This window comes from Bicyclus anynana, chromosome 19 (assembly GCF_947172395.1).
Source record: "Bicyclus anynana chromosome 19, ilBicAnyn1.1, whole genome shotgun sequence".
NCBI classification, from domain to species: domain Eukaryota; kingdom Metazoa; phylum Arthropoda; class Insecta; order Lepidoptera; family Nymphalidae; genus Bicyclus; species Bicyclus anynana.
In genome coordinates this window covers 1,505,615-1,527,065 of record NC_069101.1, presented here as the reverse complement: position 1 = coordinate 1,527,065, position 21,451 = coordinate 1,505,615, and the positions used below count along the sequence as shown (strand labels likewise).

The 21,451-nt window shown below is 37.7% G+C and overlaps 1 protein-coding gene across 2 annotated transcripts in view; it reads right to left on the bottom strand.

The window, feature by feature from the left end:
• LOC112050638 (uncharacterized) overlaps positions 1 to 5,393 on the bottom strand; it is a 176,937-nt gene extending 171,544 nt beyond the window's left edge. The window contains exon 1 of one of the 2 annotated variants that reach the window (XM_052887416.1): positions 5,159 to 5,393. The gene's annotated coding sequence lies outside the window, so the exon portion shown is untranslated. The remainder of the gene's footprint in view (positions 1 to 5,158) is intronic. The other variant, XM_052887415.1, reaches the window with a different exon arrangement.
• Between the last annotated feature and the right edge of the window lie 16,058 nt (positions 5,394 to 21,451).

Genomic DNA, 21,451 nt, shown 5'->3' with positions numbered 1-21,451 from the left:
TCACCGCAAAAAGTTATTCAAATTTAACTACAGTATGTACCTACTATATATAAGTTTTATTATGCTGTATGTATATGTACTATAGTATACTAGCGGACCCGGTCAAGCTTCGTTTTGACTTACGTTCGCTTCTTCCCTGCCTAACCTACCCCTACCCTATAAATGCTCCATACGGACTTCCACCCCCCCCCCCATTTTACTGTGAAGATAGTTGAGAGGAAGGAGAGTGACATAGGCTACTTTTGTCTCTTTCTAACCCCCCACTAAAAAATTGAAAACGTCAATTCGTCGCTCCGTTTTGCCGTGAAAGACGGACAAGCAGACAGACACACATACTTTCACATTTATTATGGATATGGATGGATAATAGTATGGATACACTTCCTGAACACACAACTCGACCTTGTAGACAATATTTAGGTATTATTTGTTTAAATAACTATCGTTCTTTACAATGCGACTAATGCACGCCATTGACGATCATTTATTATCACGTTTCTGCAGCACCCATGACTATAACTAATCGTGCATTGGTCGCTGCGTGCATGACGCCTCGACTTATGAAACGTCTTCGCTGCCGTTTGCGCTGCAGAAACGTGAGAATAACTGACCGTCTTAAATGAAATGGCTGACTTAAATGAAATGAAGACAATTAGCCACTTTCGCCTCAGTTTCGACGCGCTAGTTACATATATAGTAGTATAATATCATTGTACACATGTCCACAGGTCATGCTAATGAAAGTAAATCACCATTTGCGTACAAGTGACGCCGGTACAAGGTTGCAGGCCTCAATGTCAATTAATGCCTATTTTCTATCGAACCGGAACTTTGGCCTTTACACCGTCTGCGATATTAGTACCTTTACTTTAGAACCTGTTTCCAAATGTCGAATTCGTTGCCCAATACTATTCTCAAATGCATTGAATGCTAAATTCAGAGTAGCTAGTAAATATATAGTAACTTATATTATGAACCGTGGTAGCCCAGTGGATATGACCTCTGCCTGCGTAGGTTCGAATCCGATCCGAGACATTCAGTGATTTTTCAGCTTTGACTTGTCTCAAATTCTCAGTTGCAACCCATAGATAAAAGTTAAGTAGTTGTATTAAGTTGGAATCCTCAATAGCTCAGTGGTAAAGGGGCTGGACTCATCACCGAGAGGTCGGGGTTCGATCCCCGCCCGCAGTACATTGTCGTACCCACTCCTAGAATAGTCTTTCCTAAGGCTTAGATCCGGTATTGAGTCCAGAACTTCAAGATGCGCAACCAATTAGGTTAAGTATCAATTAAAAATAATATAAACACTACGTAACTAATAACAAAATTAAAACAGGAATGGCCTCTTTAATAACGAGATGCACTCTAACCACATATTAGTAGTTGCTTTTTACGATCCTTAATAAATATCTTGAAACAGATGATCTGTTCGGTTGGAAAAATAACAGATTAAAACATCAGAGACCAGGTGTGGAGTCAACCGAATGAATTGAGAATGACAGCCTGCAGTATCCAGACATTCCGCATTAGCCCATGCTCCATGGTAATTATGGTCGCTAATAGGCTAGTTGACACTTTTTAAAAGGTCGCAAATTGTTCGTCATCGTTCTACTAGACTGAAAAAAATTATCGTACCTATTTAATTTTTTAATATTTATTTTACAATACGAGCCAATATAAAATATGGATAATAATGGGATAATATGGGCTTCCTCAATAAGTAGGCTATCTAATACTGAAAGAATTTTTCAAATCGGACCAGTAGTTATTGAGATTAGCGCGTTCAATCAAACAAACTCTTCAGATTTATAATATTAGTATAGATTTTAGCACCGCCTTGAAACAGATCAATAGAAAGGATATGGGTACGATCTTATTTTTTGCTTTTAAGAGTTATACAGTCTTTGAAGTCGGTTAAATTTTTTTTTAAGATTTTATTTTACTGTTTTTAGTGTTTACTAGCACAGTGACCGTAAACGCCACAGTATGGGCAATTTCTTTCATTTATTTCAGTTAACTATTTTAATTTTTAAAATTTACTGAACCGTTTTTCGTGAAAATTAAATGCGTTCAATCTGGAATCGCTTAAAACAAAAATAACTTTTAAAAATGGGTAATAATACGCGTCGAATTGAGAATTTCCTCCTTTTTTAGAAGCCGGAAAAAAAATACGCTTTGACGGTTGAGGATTTGGACCCTCAAAACCTGCTATCTTCTAGAGCCTCTACAGTCCAAATTCCCTAATTGGCAACCGTACTTAACTACGAATGGAAGGAACATGGTCCTACAAATGAATAATCTTCATAGAATGGGGTAAGTCTGGCTATGACAAGCTCTTAGTCTATAAATGAAAGAGCAAAAGGTTTCTGTATTATGTGGCCGGGGGACTTTGATCGCGGACTTTAACTACCTATTTATTAAGTGTCGTTATTCAGTGAATTTCCTTTAGGACTATTCTTTTATTAAGTGGAACAATCTTTGATGGTATTTTGTTGGGTATGTGAGGTAGATAAGGTCACATTACGCCACACTTTTAACAGCCTCCGTGGCGCAGTGGTATGCGCGATGGATTTACAAGACGGAGGTTCCTGGTTCGATCCCCGGCTGGGCCAAATGAGGTTTTCTTAATTGGTCCAGGTCTGGCTGGTGGGAGGCTATGGCCGTGGCTAGTTACCACCCTACCGACAAAGACGTAAAGCCAACCCCAAGCGATTTAGCGTTCCGAAACCAAAAGGAGTGTGGATTTCATCCTACTCCTAACAAGTTAGCCCGCTTCTATCTTAGATTGTATCGTCACTTACCATCAGTTGAGATTGTAGATATGGGCTAACTTGTAGAGAATAAAAAAAAAAGCTTTTATGGAAAAATGCGTTTAAAAGTTATGTATACCTTCCATGTCTGATGTCTGAATTAGATTTTAAGTAATCGAAAGCTAACAAGGTTAAGTGCCATTATTTTTCCATTTTTCATGAAAACGAAGGCTAAATCACACAGATAAGACATTTTAGAGACTAGCATACCTATTAAAATTATTGTAAGTTGGTTCACTAAATTGCAGAGTAGGTAGGTAAACCACCTACTAACCTATTCTGCTAGTCCGTACATAGTTTACCACAGTATCTTTACCAACAAAAATTGTCCAACTAATTAATTAGACATGGAATTCACTCTCGATTATACAGAATTTTAAAAAGTTGTCTAACTAAATTATTATAGGCAATTTAGTCGTTTTATAACTTACAACTAATTGTATGTTTCCCGTAGCTCTAAACGCACGTTTTAACACAACGCCAGACCTTCCCAAGAGATGACTCGACTGAAGACGTTATAAAAAAAGCCCGCCAACATTGAATTCCTTCAGAATAAATCAACCGTCTAGACGGCACTCGCAATAATAGCACTATGCTAGTTTTTATGTCCAACGCGAAAATATCGAAACATTTGTCACGTGGGAAAAAACGTAAAAAATAAAAATGTAAAACGGACGTAAACTTGGCCCACTGCTCCGAAGACGCAATTATCTGTCCCGGTTTCTTTTAAATCACAAATAAAAAACTAGATTGCTAGGTATTCGATAGCGATACAAATATAATAAGCTAACTGACGCCTGCAACTTCGACGCGCGCATTTTACCTAGTTACCAAAGATTTTATACTAAAGATACGTCACTAGCGCGTCAAAAGTGAGGCGAACAAAAGCGGCTAATTGTCTTAATTCATTGATCGCATAGTAAACAACGAAAGTTATATAAACAAGTACCAGTTATATAAACAACGTCAAGTTGGGTGTTTAGGAACTTTAAAAACGTCTATTGTATAAAATTTCATCGGTAGTTGGTTACCTCGCAGAGAAAAAAAAAACCCCCCCCATTAGGTCCCGTTAGGTAGGCCGATAGCATCAAGCGAGTTTAGGAGAACTGGCGACTCAAGACCGTGTTGTATGGAAATCCTCACAAGAGGTCTACGTCCAGCAGTGGACTCCATCGGCTGATAATGATGACGATGAAATAAAATCTCTGTTTAACTACCTCGTGAAACAATGAGTATTGTATTAGAAAGCGGGCGGAATTGACTGTAATAAAATACATTTGGGTAGGTAGGTATTAATACTAAATGTTTTTCCAATATCCGGAATTCGGACATGGTACATAAATTTTAGTTTATGGGACGGAGTATCCTCTAATAGTAATGTTATGTGTGTTTGAGTTTATGTATGTTTTTATAGTTAATAGTTGAGTTGATTATCAATCTGATATAATAAGTGACCTTATTTTTGATAACTTAGTCCTTGACTGCAATCTCATCTGATGATGCGGTCTAAGATGGAACAGACTTGGAAGGACCTCTGAAGGCTTTTACCTACCTAGTACCGGAATGCTAAATCGCTTGGCGGTGCATCTTTGGCGTAGTGTGGTAACTAGCCACGGCCTCAGCCGACCACCAGACAGACCTGGACGACTTAAGAAAACCTTGAACACCCCAGAAGGCAGCCGGGGATCGAACCTAGGACCTCTGTCTTGTGAATCCACCTCGCACACGTATGAAATTCTGGATCAACTCGGAATCGAACCTAGTACCTGTCATACAAAAACCGGTAGTCAAATCAACCAGTTACTTTATCAAGTTTGTGGACCTTGAAATGGATTTTTGAAGCAAAACCAATTTTTTTTCAATTTTTTCAGTGTTGCAGCATCAGCTAAATAGAATATTCTCTCTAATTTGGTTTGTACTCTAAGTAGGTACTTATTATCCCTAGTAAAAACCATGCACATCGCGCACAAAAATAATAAATCAAACTATTGTTATTCTTTGACTAAATAACACGATAACACCGGCAAAACTAAAAAAAACAACAATGACACGTAAAATTCGATTCTTTTGGAAGACGTTGGAAAAGATAACATTTTGTAGTTTGAACAGGTGATTTAATTTGACGTCAATAACCTTGACAAACAAATTAACTTGATAGATTTAACGAAACGATGCGGGTGCTTACAATGTCGTTTATTTTATCTTTGTAAGGCAGGTAAAAATAACTTTATAAACACATTGCAATCCCCTATGTTAGCATAATTTCTAATTACACTTTAATCAAACAAAATTATCTTTATCAACCCGCAATCAAGCACAGTGAACAATGCAGCGATAAGAAAACCCACCTACCGTGAAAAATCCCATCGAAACTTATTTTATTTTCACGCAAAAAATTCCAATAATGCACTAATTTTAGATATAAATCACAAATAAAACTGTTATTGCCACAATCACATACACACTCGCTCTAAATTGCTTTCGCAAAATATCTTTCAAAAAATGTTTGAAACAAATTTTCACGAAAGTTATCACGCGATTTTTGTACGGATACACGACACTACCACCTCACACGACGGTATTTAGCCGACTGACGCGCGCGGGAAAGAGAAAGGTCAAACTCCATTGAATGAAAAGGAATAAATTGCGAGCGTGAAAGAGACAGAGATAACCGTGAAGTTGGCGTACTGAGAATTGACCACATGGCACGCATATTGTTTTGTGTCCAATGATTGCATAAATAGTTGCCGCGTTTTTATTAAGAGCCACGTGTTTGAATTATGTTTTTAAATAGCTACAGAGCTTCAGATTGAGTGGCTTTTTTTGTTTTCAGAAGCACCTTTTGCTATTTAATGTTTTTAAGGATTGCCATAAACAAAAAGCCGTTGGATAATGGGTGCTTCATTTTTTATTTGAAAAGCAACGTTATATTTTAAATTTGGAACGACTGTTTAAGTTCGTAATGTTTATTTGAAATTATTTAGGTAGGTACCTGCTATTAGGGATCCTTTCAAAATATTTACAATAGTTAGTTATGTAGTGATTTACCGAGTTAGCCGCTAAACTATTGTAACTGCATAGTGGGTGAATGACCGGATGCCAGTTGTGGAATATGAATACCCAGGTAACTATGGTTAGTGATGAATCGACTACAGCTGATGGTCGCCCACTATTGGACATAGGCCTGCTGATACTTCCAAACAACACTGTCTCGAGCCGCCTTCAGTTGTTTCATGTCGGTTCAGTTAGTAAGGGGTCAACATTGCACTGTCCGGTGCGGGGTTGACATACCAGCACCACAAAAAGCACCTTACCCGCCAGCCTTTTATTGACAGAGAGACGTAGTGTGGCCTCGTTACTCGTTCTGCCGCATGCCGCTCGTCCTGGACATTGCTCCTGCAGCAGTACCGCGAGGAGCATTGTTTGACTGCGGCATTACGATTGGATCATGGACGTTCCAATCATTGGAACGTCCATGATTTCGACGAACTACTTAAATACCTCGCCCATTAGCCACTTTACAATTTGCTTATGTTGGCAACTTTAGTAGTTCAATAATAGTGGTAAATGAAGTTTTTATTAAATCAAAAAAAAATCAACTAGTAGGTAGGTAGGCAGGTATAATATCGAATGCATTGATTTCTTGTACCAAAAAAGGTTAATATTTATGTATGTATTAACTGTAAAATTTCATTAAAATTCGTTCATTAGTTTTAGCACGAAACAAAGGAGATTGCCAGATCCCGACCCAGTCCTGACTCAGAATTTTGCGGAAAATGTAAATGTACTAAAAAATCCATTTTATAAATAATTGTTTTTTAATAAACCTTTTTTACTGTTAAAGTCCGGAACAAAAATCTGCCAAAAAAAGTAATTAAATCGATTACGTTATTTCCTCGTAGAAGACATTGTTTACTTATTTTTTTTAACCTTATTTCGACTTTGGGTTCGAGCCCTTTAGAGCGTTTTTATACCATTTTAATCACTTTAGGTTCAAAATAGCTTGAATCCAGAGCTGCAAAGTCTGATCAAAATGTAAAAATAAACTGTCATAACACTGTCAAACTCTCAAAAGACGTATTTGACACCTCGGAATTATTTGAAAATAATAGAATCACGACGCTTTATATCTATCTATTTCCTAATAAACTGCGGGTTAAAAGGTAATATTTGTTTAATAGTACAAAAAATCCTATAAAATGATATATGTATAATATATTGTTGCAAATGAATTTTTTTAGTGGGTTAAACTTCTATACATTGTCTGGCATTGTCCTTTTCGCATTTATAATATTAACCTGTAAAAAAACAAACAAGCGAAAGAAATGTCTCTCGAAGTTCCAATTTAAAATACCTACAAGAAAAAATGTATGCTGATCCGTGTTATAGCTTTGACCCCATTTTTTTTTGTAATCAACGTCTAAGATTGTTCCCTCTTTTCGCTAAAACGCTGCAATAAGCTCGGCTAAATTGGCAATTGTTTCGAAAATTATGCAAAAGGGATAACATTTTTTGGGGATCCGCGTGCGTATTAAATAAAATATGTTAGTCTATTTAATGGTAGAGATTACTAAACGGTTCATAAACTCCTGTCCTGGAACCAGTCTTGGGTCGGGCTACGAAACGTTGACTTTATCCTTGTTCCAAGAATTTTCAGTGAAAGTCCTTATCTTTCTCGTAATATTAAGCTGGGTACAGATTAGTGCAATGCAACATGTAATGTAATATTCTGCCTTACATTGTATGTACGGTATGCGCATTGATTACGAATCATGAAGGCCCTTTGTTTTCGTACCAAAAACTGACAAATCTAGGATCGAGCCGCGCAAGAGTTGTAAAGGTGGCCATTGACGATCAGTCCAAGCATAAAACTGCAGCATAAAACTCGGGCGTCACTCCAAAATTTGACCGTCAACGCTTGGAGCGTACGCGACCCAAGCGCAGTTCGTGCGCACGGGGCGTCCAAACCATGAGCATTTGTGATACATTGCAGCAATGTGGACGTCAAATTCTTGCATTACATGTTGCATTGCACCAATCTGTACCCAGCTTTACACCCTCATAGGAAAGCACATGAAGCGGTTTGTCCCTGTCATTTTCCTGATATTATGAATCACCCTTAGGCCTCCTTAATCGCAAAATTCGTTCAAAAACTACAAACAAAAAAAAAATTACAAACAGACATTAAAATTTCATTTAATTGTATATTGATAAAATAATTAAATTAGGTAATTATTCAATTTTCAAATGTGACTAGTTACCACCCTACCGGCAAAAGACGTACCGCCAAGCGATTTAGCGTTCCGGTACAATGTCGTGTAGAAAACGAAAGGGGTGCGGATCTTATTCCATCTTAGATTGCGTCATCACTTACCATCAGGTGAAATTGTAATCAAGACCTAACTTGTAAAGAATAAAAAAAGGTATTAATTTCACGGAACCAAAAATAATACATACCAGTCGCTCTTTATCAATTAATTTCAAATATTGTTTCTAAGGAATAATTTATTCCCGGATAATTTTGTGAAAACGAAATGTATTTAATTAACTTTTTAACTAAGACCAAGTCCATTATCATACTGAATAAATAATACTTTACAACCCAACTGGGAATCGAATTTCAGATTTATCTCTTATTTTTATACTTATAATAAAAATAGTTCGAAAAGCCGATGAACGTTGGAGTCCCAAGGTGCTGGAATGCCGACCCCGCATCTAAAAGTGGTGGTGAAAACCTTCTACTAGGTGGAACGAGGACATCAATCGGGTTGCAGGGACCCGCTGGTTGCTGGCGGCTCGAGACCGTTTTGTTTGGAGGTCCATGCAAGAGGCCTATATCCAGAAGTGGACGTATCGGCTATTGATGATGATGGATGATGATAATGATGATGATGATGATGATGATGATGATGATGATGATGATGATGATGATGATGATGATGATGATGATGGTGATGATGATGGTGGTAGAATATTTACTTACAAATAGTCAACTGAAGTTTCAAAAGTGTTTGTAAACTGCCTACTCGAAATAAATGAATTTTGATTATGATGATGATGATGATGATGGCGATGATGATGATGATGATCATGTATTTACGTATACTCCTGCGTAATTCCTTAACTATTCATCTGGTTTTTATGTATAGGTAATTTAACGATCGAGTCGCTATTATGGTCTGAATAACATTACAATTTATAACGGTTTTGTCCTTCTTTTGGTTAATTTTATATTACACTGTTTTTATGGAATATTGTTATGTTTTCTATTTGGGATGTTAACATATGTATCTCCAAGGTGTCATGTAGTTGAGAGATGAAGAAAACCGCGGAAAAAACACAGAAAAGCAGGCAATTCGTATACTTTACAGGGTTACATTTTGATTTTTTGATTTTGATTTTTACAATAGGGTGACCATATATTTTAGAGCGGTTGAAAAGTCTTGCGTTGTTGTATGCGAAATACAAACTATAAGGAATAAGCTCTTATTATCTCATTTTATCTACATTAAATTTACCACTCTGGTAAATATTTGGAAAAACAATTGTTAGGTTAGGCAGATCTACTAAAATTAGCTTACTTTACTTCTTGTTTTATATTTGACTAGTAGTTCCTGAGATTAGCGCGTTCAATCAAACAAACAAACTCTTCAGCTTTATAATATTAATTAGTAAGTAATAGATACTAGCGAACGCGTGTGACTTTCTCTAAAATTTAAGTTAATCATCAACGCGAGAACCATGTTTTTTCCAGGAAAACAGTCTGACTCGGAGTTACTTATATATAACTTTCAACACTTGAGAAAATACAGTTATTTTTCTATAACTTCCAACTAAGTGGAAATCTGTATTAGGTACATATAGTGGCTGCGATTTCCGACAGTAAAACTAAGGATGGGGATCTAATCTATCTTATACTTCTTGGAAAATAGTTCAACTCTTAATCTTGGCTGAGGCTTCAAACTGTAGACTTATCCTGGATTTTCTCTGATCCATGGTAGCCCTACAACCAAGGTTATGGAAAAAAAACTCTGGATATTATGCGAGAGGTCGTTTCGCAAACTTGGAAAAAGTTTAATGTCAGTTTTTATTCTTTGGATTCCTTTGGAGATGTTGCTTTTTATCTTTTCTTTTTATCACTGCGTTAAGAGAAATAAAGAAAGAAAGGATATAAATGTGAAAAAGTATTATCATCGAAATCAGTTTTCACACGAATTACATAATAGAAACCCACGTGGCTTTTTTATTTTTTTATTATTCTTTACAAGTTAGCCCTTGATTACAATCTCACCTGATGGTAAGTGATGATGCAATCTAAGATGGAAGCGGGTTAACTTGGTAGGAGGAGGATGAAAATCCAAACCCCTTTCGGTTTCTACACGACATCGTACCGGAATGCTAAATCGCTTGGGGGTACGTCTTAGTCGGTAGGGTGGTAACTAGCCACGGCCTCCCACCAGCTAGACCTGGACCAATTAAGAAAACCTCAATCAGCAGCTTATCGGGGATCGAACCCAGGACCTCCGTCTTGTAAATCTACCGCGCTAACCACTGCGCCACGGAGGTCTTGGCTCCTTAAAAGAAGATTAGCAGACGCTTTCATTGATTTTATTAACCTATAATAAATTTTAGGAAATATGAACGCTAAATCGCTTGGCCAATTGGCGATTTAGCGTTCCGGTACGATGCCGTGTAGAAACCGAAAGGAGTGTGGATTTTCATCCTCCTCCTAACATGTTAGCCCGCGTCCATCTTAGACTCCATCATCAATTACCATCCAGGTGAGATTTTTTTTTTATTCCTTACAAGTTAGCCCTTGACTACAATTTTGTATTGGAGGATTGTAGTCAAGGGCTAATTTGTAAGAAGAATAAAAAAAATGTAGTTTTTTTTTAAATATGAGTAAATTGCCTGGTGGTTAGGATAGGCCATAGCCGGGGATGGGATCCTTTTACTCAAACCGGGTATCAAATCCGGGATACGTCTGGTGTAAGCTTCCGCCGACATCGTCCTTTATATGTGTAACAAATCTTTATTATCTGCAAGTGCACACAATGGGCATATATTTCATCGTAATCTAGAAAGTGGCTCTAAATCACACCGCGCTATACTAATGGCGAAAGTTGCATTGGATTTTGTGAAGGCTTTGTAATTTAAAGCTCATTAATATAGCTTACTAAACCAACGCTAGCTAATGTAGTTAAAGCTGTAATTTAGACTGTACAAAGGTATTTTTATGGTATTGTGTAAGTTTTTTATTATTATCATATTAAAAAACTTACACAATACCATAAAAATACCTTTGTACAGTCTAAATTACAGCTTTACCTATTTTAATGGTCCCTCCTTATAGCAGAGGGGAGATATGGAGCTTAGACCCACTACTCTAACCCATTGCGGGTTGGCGGGCTTAAGCACTATCAGATGTTAATGATAGTGACCGGGATTAACGCGGGTAACCTGACCCAGGATTCAAAACCAGGACTAAGATTCGATACCACTTATGTTAACCACTGGACTACAAGGCAGTTATTGTATTCGTAAATTATAGATTGTCGTATTCCTGTGGTTACTGGTTAGCTAGCTTGGCTACAGTAATGTAATCCAGGGTTCGATACCTGGTTCAGTCCAAGAAATAGAATAAAAAAAATAATAAACAAGGGCTGGCTCATCTTTTGCGCAAAGGATCAACCTGGCTGTCCAACGTGGGAAAACAGCGAGCGCCTATTCTGGTCATAATTCTGGATACATTGTATTCTTTCTTTAAGACAGAACAACACAAAGACCATTCAAGACGAAGATCCCATATTCGGCTCCCTCTTGAGCACGAGACTCCTCTCAAAACGAGAGGGGTTCGGTTAATAGTCCACCACGCTGGCCCAATGCGGATTGGCAGTCTTTACAGACGTGGACAATCAAGATAATTCGCCGTTATGCAGGTTTAATCACGATGTTTTTCCTTCACCGTTTGAGACATGTTATATGCCCTGGACCGGATTAGAACCTACAAATCGAAAGCAGAGGTCATATCCACTGGACTATCACGGCTTAATAAAGTTATGTTGCAATAAATAAATAAGAAAATGTAGGTAATATGCGTTAAAATGCAGAATAAACTTACCGGCAAAGACGTACCGCCAAGCGATTTAGCGTTCCGGTACGATGCCGTGTAGAAACCGAAAGGGGTGTGGATTTTCATCCTCCACCGAACAAGTTAGCCCGCTTCCATCTTAGACTGCATCATCATTTACTATCAGGTGAGATTGTAGTCAAGGGCTAACTTGTAAAGAATAAAAAAAAAATAATAAAAAAAAAAACTTACAGAAACAATAGAGCAATTTTGGTATAAAGTACCCACAAAAGCAAAATATGGATACACCTGTTAAGCAGGTGAGTGAAACATTCTCGCGTTCCCCCATTCCCAATATTCCGCAGCGCTAAAACAAAACATCCTTATTCCCGATCGATACTCCAGGAACTGGTGGCAAATGCGTTCGCAGCTAGGTGTAAAGTCTAAGAGCTCATCTACACGACGCGTTTTATACGCGCACGAAATGCGTGTCAATTGCGCCTGTGAATTCTTCATTGGGGCACAAATTCAATCGTGAAATTACATGGAGCGTCTAAATAATATATGGATAGCATGTTTATTACTGAACGGTGAAGGAAAACATCGTGAGGAAACCTGCATACCAAAGAATTTTATTAATTCTCTGCGTGTGTGAAGTCTGCTAATCCGTATTGGGCCAGTGTGGTGGACTATTGGCCTAACCCCTCTCATTCTGAAAGGAGACTTGAGCTCTTGAGCTTGAGCAGTGAGCCGAATATGGGTTGATAATGATGATGTTTATTAGTAATTTTCCTAGAATAGGCATCTCAAACTTCATAAGCGATAAAAAGTTTACATTTTTCACCATTTACTAAATTATGTCTTAACTTCATTTGAAACTTCATATAAGCAGCAGATCTACACAAATGTCGCGTTTCTTGTGATTTTTGGCGCAGCAAAAATGTGTTTGTATAAAATATGTAACATTTAGGTACTTCGTGTATCAATTCTTTTAAAAACGTGCAGTAGAGGCAGACCGGCTGGCAGTTTTAATTGCAATAAAATAAAGTTTCACTGAGAAATTAAACTTAAATTGTATAGTCACACATGTAACTTTAGTTTCTATGGCTGCAATAAACGAGCGTTCAAAAACTGCGTGTGCAAAACGCGCCGTGTGTATGTACTCTTGAGTGTAAGCGTTGCTAAAACTGCAACGCTTCGCGAGTCAAGTAACGCTCAGAGCGCAGGCAAAAAGCCCTGCACTCACTCACTGTACTATCGGGCGATGTTACATTAAGTTACTAATAACGAAATAACTGTAGAAATACTGGGGTAAAATATGGCATACAATGCCCGTTGATAATGTAGCTTTCCATCGGTAAAAGAGTTTTCCAAATTGTTTAGTGGCTTAGGCGTGAAAGCGTTACAATGAAAGTCACATTCGCATTTTAAATATTAGGTAGGATATGTAGAATAACATAGACTTAGGTAGTTGAAGTACGTTACGTACGAAAACGTACCTACTTATTTAATTATTATTATTTTGTTTTGCTCGAAAGTTTGAATTGTTCCCATTTTAAATTCACTAAATATATCTATTATATTACAAAGAGGTAAAGTTTGTGAGCTTATAGGGGGTAATCTCTGGATCTACTAAACCGATTTTGTAATTCTTATACTACTAATAATATTACAATTAACAAAATCGGTTTATTTTTAACCGACTTCCAAAAAGGAGGAGGTTCTACGTTCGGCTGTATGTATGTTTTTTTTTTTTTTTAGCTTTCTATAAAACCACGTTGTTTATGAGTGTCGTAATTATTTTATCCCCGTAAAAAAATCAACTTTTTTAATTTTTGTCTGTCTGTCTGTTTCGGCTCATCTCTAAAATGGCTGCACGAATTTATACGGCATTTTCACGTGCAGATTCTTTGTGCAATAAAATTTTCGAACAAACTAACAATCCGCTACCGCGCTCGCTCTCGCCTATCACCATAACCGCAGCCGCGATCCTCAAGAGCCTCCGCCTTTGTTGTAATAAGCGACGTGCCTGCCGCGTTGGTCGTTGTTCTCTTAAGATCTCCTGAAATTAGCGATGTTGCGCCGAGACACGCGACACAGCGCCTAGACACTCGGACACTCAGTGGAGTGTCCCGCTTTGTGAGCGCGTAGCTTGCTTTGTTAGTGTACCTACCTATTAGAGCTAGGCAGTGTGGGCCAGACCTTTGTGATTTTATTAAAGACCATGCTTCTATTATAAGAAAAAAACACATGTGGCACTCAGAGACTGCCACAGTAAAGCTATTACCATACCATTTTTTATCGACTTATGCAATTATAATTATTTATTTATTTATTTTATTTATGCAGTATTTTTTTTTCTTTAGAAATGAATAACAAATAAAAGAATAAATAAAAAATGTCTTTACTTGAGCTGTAATTGATAATCTCTGGTTTAATAAGTTAACACACCACTTGTCCAGTTGAGTCGATATGAAAACGTCGAAATGTGTTAACTTCATGCACGGCTTGGGTGTTAGGTTAGTTTTTCGTTACGGAATTTCTTGATTCCCCGCGTTCAAAGCTCGATAAATGTTATGCAATAGCCTAAAACACTTGAAACAAAATAACATTGACAGAATAAATTTTAAGGGTCTCTGTATAGGGTTGGGGTCTGGTGAATGCTGCTTTAGAACAAGATGATGTCAATCCGGAAGAAAGCATATTATATACAAAATTTTATTCTGACCTTTAAAAGCTTTTAAATGTCACCATAACCTAAACTTCGAAGTTACTTCAAGTAGATAGCTACATATATAATATTAATGTATAGCTATGAGTATGGGTTGACAATATTTCAGTTTTAATAAAATAATGAAGGTCTGGCTATGACAGACTCTTTGACCATTAAATCCACTACATTTCTCCAATGCGGGATGTATATCTAATGTTATTTTGTTCATACACATACGAGGTGCACAAGGATTTTAACTACTACCTTTAGGGTAGGCTGTGCAATTTTACGCCAATGAAATGCACGCCACAGCTGATATATAAGATAAGATAAGATAAATGTACTTTATTTGCACACCACAAAGACAAAAACAAGTGAAATAAAAAACAAATTAGGAAGAGATCAGCATACAAAAGGCGGCCTTATCGCTAAGTAGCGATTTCTTCCAGGCAACCTTCGGTTTAGGAAAACTTAAGGACATCAGCAGGTGGCGTAAAACAAAAATAACCATAGTATTAGTAATACACATACATACAAATACATCCTAATACATAAACAATATTACACAAATACCTACAATAATGAATAAAATACATATCAAAATATACTAATAAATACCTTATATTGAAAAGAAATAATATATACAGATCGTCTTTACTGCACCAGATAATGAGACTTTACGGCATTTTTAAAATGTCCAGTGTCTTTGATTGCCGTATGTTTAAAGAGAGAGCATTCCATAACTTAACGGCTTGCACAACGAAAGAATGTTTATAAAATTTCGTCTTATGCACGGGTAAACATATAGTTAGTAATCGACACTGTCTCAGTTCAGACTGCACTCCCTGAAACGTAAATTTCTCCTTCAGATACACAGGAGATTTTGGATTAAACAACACACAGTGCAAAAGTGAAAGTACATGCAGTTCCCGATATATGTATAGCATTGGTTCCCAAAGTGGTCCAGTTGGACCCCCAAGGGTCCACGAAAGACTCAACAGGGGTCAACGTTGTCTTTACAAAAAAATGGGGGTTCACGTTTCGTAAGCGGGAGTCCATGAAATTGTATCTAGTTTTATGCTGATTGGGGCGTTTTCTAAATAAAACAAATGAGTTTGTATTTTTACATTCACTCACAGCAAACATAATAAATTATTTGATTCAGCAATCAATTTTTCCAAAACTGTTATTTTTTTTGGAACAAATTGTAATTAGATTGGATTTCCATAGTTAGATATACATGTTTTTCCAAACTTTGAGAAATGGCAGAAATACTGCAGGTACATCAGAACCAGCTAGATTTCGAAAGTGGTCTATGAGAAAAAATAGTTTGGGAACCTCCGATGTATAGCATAAACCACTGAAAAGTCCAGATCTTTTAAAAACCCTATCAAAATAACCCACATCACACCATATGTTGTAGACACGCGCTACAACAAAACACACAACATAGGGTGGGGTTTAATTAGGGTACCGCATTGTACTAAGCAATTTATTACCCTGCGGAACACCTGGGCCCTGATAAATTGCGTCATAATCAGCCTAATCATTAACTTAACGATTGGTTCGTGTTATGATGACCGTGAAATTTGATAATCTGTTATAACCCACCCTAAGTTTTGGAAAGTTAACACATTTTTAGGAGGCAAAACCAACCCCTTATTATTATAGATTATTTTGTTTTTAATTACATTTATATGTAGTAGGTATTATTGTAGGTTAGGTTTCGCCGCAAAGTACCTCCGAGGACCTTTCTGGTGCTGTTGGTAGTGTTGTGACCACAGAGACAGACAGAGATGTCCCGGGTTCGATTCCAAGCTCGGGCAGCTTAGGATTTTATATATTTTAAACTCGCTCAGCTCACCTATTCACTAACTTTGAATAACTTAAGTGGACTTACCAACCAGCTATTCTTATGTCACGTGATTACGTATTCACTAATTTATTGCTTTGCTTACCAGAATTAGTAACCAGTGTGTTGGCCATTGGTTTTGTTTCACGAGGAATGCGGTTGTGATTTGATGTTGATTTTATTAGGTGACTAATTAGACCACAGTTAGTGAATAGGCCAGCTGGACTGGTCTGGTGGTAGGAAACCGTGACTACTTGCCACCCTACTGGCAAAGTAGACAGTGTCATAGAATAAAAAGATTCAACTTGCTACCTCCCAATCCAAAGCTGGCAAAGATGTACCGCCAAGCAGTTTAGCGTTTCGGTACGATGTCGTGTAGAAACCAAAAGGGGTGTGGATTTTCTCATCATCCTCCTCCTAACAAGTTAGACCGCTTCATCATCAGGTGAGAATGTAGTCAAGGGCTAACTTAGAACAAAAAAAAGCCATCACTGTCAATACTTCATAGTTGCCTATATCAGGACCCAAACTTTAAACTTTTATAAAATAAGGATTGTAGATACACCCAGCTTTTACAATTCGCTATGCATATGGCTCGTGTACAAATAAACAGAAACAAATCAATAAGTATACAAAAAAACACCCAATAATAATGGGGTATTGGTAAATAATTATGTCACACCCTCACCCTCATGGGTGAGCGAGTTATTGCGACACGTGGCGTTTTGTTTTCGTGTGTTTGCACGTCACTCCACGCGTGACGTGTGGGGTAAGGCGGTGTTCACACTGAATGCGATGCCATAAGACGTTGTTCACACCAAATGCTATGAAGTCTCAATAGCTCCGTGAGCTTGACGGCCTCCGTAGCGCAGTGGAGGTCCTGGGTGCGATCCCGGGCTGGGCTGATTGAAGTTTTTTTATTTGGTCCAGATCTGTCTGTCTGGTGGGAGGCCTCAGCCGTGACTAGTTACCACCCTACCGGCAAAGACGTATCGCTAAGCGATTTAGCGTTCCTGTACGATGTCGTGTAGAAACCAAAAGGGGCGTGGATTTTCATCCTCCTCCTGCTTCCATCTTAGAATGCTCTACTTACCATCAGGTGAGACTGTAGTCAAAGGCTAACTTGTAAATAATAAAAAAAAACCACTGAACCAACAAGCCAGCGCCGTAATTTACGACCGTTAAAAATGGCTATCATTATGATGACAACCTTCTATACTAATATTATTTGTAGTGTTGTAGGGGGTAATCTCTAAATCTGCACAACCAATTGTGAAAATTCTTTTACCACTAGAAGGCCACGTTATTTGTGAGATATAATGCTATATATTTTATACCCGTATTCTCACAGGAACGGCAACTAAGTACGCAGCTATCAACTAGTTATCAATAACAGCTTTCTTTTAGGTTAAATCACAGTAAAAACTTGTCAAAAAAATAATGCAACGAAAAGTTTCCAGTGTGATCTTGACCTAAGTCATTAAATGACAAAATAATGTGCCTCAGACGAGTGCCATCAAAAATATCGAGTATAGTCGAGTAGTTTCGCGAGTTATTGAGGAACGCCGCCCCACAAACAAACAGACGCCGTAAGAGGCTATTAGGAAATGGTAATAACAGAATACGGCACTAAAATTATGTTACGATTCGTTCTATATGGAAAGTCGTTTCCATTGTTATAATCATTCTTAACCGACTTCCGGAAATGTGGAAGTTTGAATATCTAAACTATATATATAAGCACGGTTTAAGACCATAATACGGAAAAGGTTATAAGGATACGCTTTATTGCGAAAATAAAATAAGAAGGGTTGAAATAGGGGTTAAAAGGTTGTATGGAAAGTCCTTCATTTTTAAAATTCAAACTCTAAAGTGGTGAAAGTTTCCACACGGACGAAGTCGCGAACGTCCGATTGAGTTATGAATAAATTCAGTATTAGAAAGCTACATCCTCATCGAGTGACATAGGCTATATTTTATCCCCGTATTCCTGGGGAAGGGAACTACGCGAGAGAATCTGCGGGGTGACTGCTAGTATTTTATATGTAGTCTATGTAAGTATACTGATTTCAAATTTAATTTCGTTTATCTCAAGTAAGCCCAGTCTACAGTAGCAGTATTAGTTGACGACAAACCCCCTGACTTCTTAGTTCTTCTTAGTTGTTGGACATTGTCGGACATTCTGATGTTAGTGCAAAGTGGATTGTGGTGCATTTAGTCTGATCTCGCAATAAATGCTAGTTGATGATAGTCCCCCAATTCATAGCGTATTCCTCTCGAAGTGCGACTTCCCATCAACATAACAATGAATAAATATGTACATAGATTTCTATCTTTCCGAGCGCGCAATGCGAGCCGCTGCGCAGTTTGGATTGTGCCGTGATGCATGAATCAGCTCATGACTAAGGGCCCCGTATGGGTTTGAAACTAGTCAGGCATACTCCGACCTAATATCACGTGAGTTTTAGCCGTGTTTCATAATCAATTAATAGATTTGGAATGCCCTTCCGGCGTTTGTGTTTCCTGACAAATACAATTTGGACACCTTCAAAGCTAGAGTGAATAGGCATCTTCTAGGTAAACGCGCTCCAACTTAGACCGCATTAATGCTTACCATCAGGCTTAATTGTAGTCAAGCGCTGGCCTATATTGCATAAAAAAAAAAAAAATTTCTATCGTTTATAACTAATTAAGTCTAATTTTGTTTCGGTGTAGACCAAAGTTCATGGAGCTAAATTCAGTCGGGTTTGGCAATAATTGCAGTATTGGTTGATGACAGACTCTAACCATAATCATTTAGCATCAACATAAACAAAACAATAATAAAATATCATATAAAAATATCACTTCACTTTAAGAGCCCCCGCTCACTTACAACTTTTAGTTTAAATTCTAAAATAACTTTTAGTTGGCTTACAACTTTTAGTTGGCTTACTACTTTAATACTTTTAGTTGGTAGGTATAGCGATGTATGACGGCCCACACATCTGTCAACTAAATCACGCACAATTAAAAAGTTGTCCAACTATCGGCCAACTAAAAATTGTCAATGAGCCTTTACTCTAATTTTGTTCTAGTGTACCAAGACCACCAACAAGTTGACGGCGTTACATTCATTCGATCTCAACTAGTATTGCAATAATTGCAATACTAGTTGATGACAGACCCCCCTAATACCGTATTCCTCTCGCAGTGCGACCTCCCATTAACATAATGACGTACGCCGTTTTCAATGTAAATTCAAATCGTGGTAAAATCGATTGCTATCAAAGTAAGCTGTCCCCCGTGGAACGGCTGGCTTTTTATTATTCAGCGTGGATATTATATGAATGGATGAATACATGAATAAAATGTTTGTCTAACAAATACGTACATAAAACAACTGAAACACGAGTGTAAATCAAATGTAATGTTCACAACTTTCTAATTTATATGCTTACGTGATTGAAAAAAGTTTTCAATTTAGAAAGCGTTTATTTTTCAGTATTTTGGAAAATTGAGGATCTGGACCAAGGGGCCGAAACTTTAGTACAAAGGCTTTTGGACATATGAGATTATGCGGAAATTAATTAGTAGTTAGGTACAGACAGTCGTCGTCATCAACCCATATTCGGCTCACTGCTGAGCTCGAGTCTCCTCTCAGAATGAGAGGGGTTAGGCCAATAGTCCACCACGCTGGCCCAATGCGGATTGGCAGACTTCACACACGCAGAGAATGAAGATAATTCTCTGGTATGCAGGTTTCCTCACGATGTTTTTCCTTCACCGATTGAGACACGTGATATTTAATTTCTTAAAATGCACACAACTGAAAAGTTGGAGGTGCATTGCCCCGGACAGGATTCGAACCCACACCCTCCGGAATCGGAGGCAGAGGTCATATCCACTGGGCTATCACTGCTCTACAGACAGACAGTAAGCGTACATTAATTTCAACTAATATCATAGCATTTGGACTAGTGGTGTATAACCTAGGTACGATATAACGATCCTGAGTTCCATCAATACTACTGCGCCAGGGATGTTGCCAAACCGTATTTTTTCGTTCTATTCCAGGGCTATTGGGTAAGAAAAATAGCATTTTCTCCGTTCACTTGTACATATGTATTCTGTGGTCCAGGCACCAGCCCGTTTTTTTTAAAATTACGAGTACTATAGCTTGGCAAAAAAGAGTAGAAATTAATAGGAGCGCTACTATTGCCAATATACAACACGAATATTGACAACGTAAACGTAACCATTACAACATAACCTTTAAAGCCGACAGAATAATCACGAAAACTTGGTGGGTGCCATTACGGACTGTCATATTTATCTTGTCGTTATCAACCCATATACGGCTCACTGCTGAGCTCGAGTCTCCTCTCAGAATGAGAGTGGTTAGCCTCACCCAACGCAGATCGGCAGACGTCACACACGCAGAGAATTAATTAGGAAAGAATTAGGTTTCCTCACGATGTTTTTCCTTCACCGTTTGAGACACGTGATATTTAATTTCTTAAAATGCACACAACTGAAAAGTTGGTGGTGCATGCTCCGGACCGGATTCGAATCCACGCCCTCCGGAATCGGAGGCAGAGGTCATATCCACTGGGCTATCACGGCTCAACTTTTGACAGTATAGACTAACAACTGACAAGTTGAACAGTGTTGTAAGAGGGAAAAAAGTTAGTTCCGTTTCTACACTTTTTTGCCAAGCTATATCTTCTTCTCATATACGAGAACTAAGATCATTTTTAGTAACCTCACTACCTAATTACGCGGTACTGTTAATTAATGCGCTAATTAGCAAATAGGAAATTTCCATAATTTTTGGATCGCATCCAAATGTTTTATTTATTTAGTCTACGTTTTCAATTAGCTGAAAAGATAATTTTATATGCCACATGTAGTTAGCTGTTAATATATGAACTGGATTAGTCCCGCAGTTCTGTCCGAGTTACATTTATTGGAATCTATAATATAAAAATGTATCACAAAATGCGTTGGTGAGCGCATAACTCAAC